Raw genomic sequence first — 685 nt, 5'->3', positions numbered from 1 at the left:
GGGGGGTCGGGAAATGGAAATGTAATCCTGCGAAGAGGCCCCTCAGACTGCAGGGGGACTGTCTGGGACCAGAACTGAAGAACGGAGGGAACTTTTATGCAACGATAAAATAATCCCCTCCCTGTGACGAACACTTGATAAGCAAAATGTGCAGGTGTCCTGCCAAAAATAATGAACTCCTCAATTTCCTTTTTTCCTACAAAGAAATTTTTTTTTTTCCCATTGCACAAGACCACAGCAGATTTCACCTTCATTTTTTGGACTTTTATTTTCTTTTATGTTGCTTCTTGCCTTTTTCCAACAGCATTTTAAGCCAATGCCCCATTTCTGTGTGCAGGATGTGTTTGAGGGGCTGGCAGGGACACGTATTTCATAGTTAGGGCAATGCCATTATTATAAAAAAATAGTTTTGTTAGCTCTGAGCAAAGTGCTCCTCTGAAGTGAAATAAACTTTCTACATTTGACCCAGCCCTGGAAACTCTGCTCCTACCCAGCCCCTGACTTGCTGTTATCCACCCCACCACACTGCAGAAACACATATAGTTGCTGAAGTCCACTAATTCTTGTATTTATGCCTGTCAGTCTCTTGTTCAAATCATTCTGGACAAATAAATGCACGTATTGATTTGGTCATATGCAGGCAGCCTCGACTCAACTATGCTGCTGTATGGAAGAAATCTGAGAC

The sequence above is a fragment of the Eurypyga helias genome, unplaced genomic scaffold (genome assembly GCF_000690775.1).
Source record: "Eurypyga helias isolate BGI_N326 unplaced genomic scaffold, ASM69077v1 scaffold2315, whole genome shotgun sequence".
NCBI lineage: Eukaryota > Metazoa > Chordata > Aves > Eurypygiformes > Eurypygidae > Eurypyga > Eurypyga helias.
The sequence above is the reverse complement of the archived record's forward strand: the minus strand, read 5'-3'. Positions refer to the sequence as shown.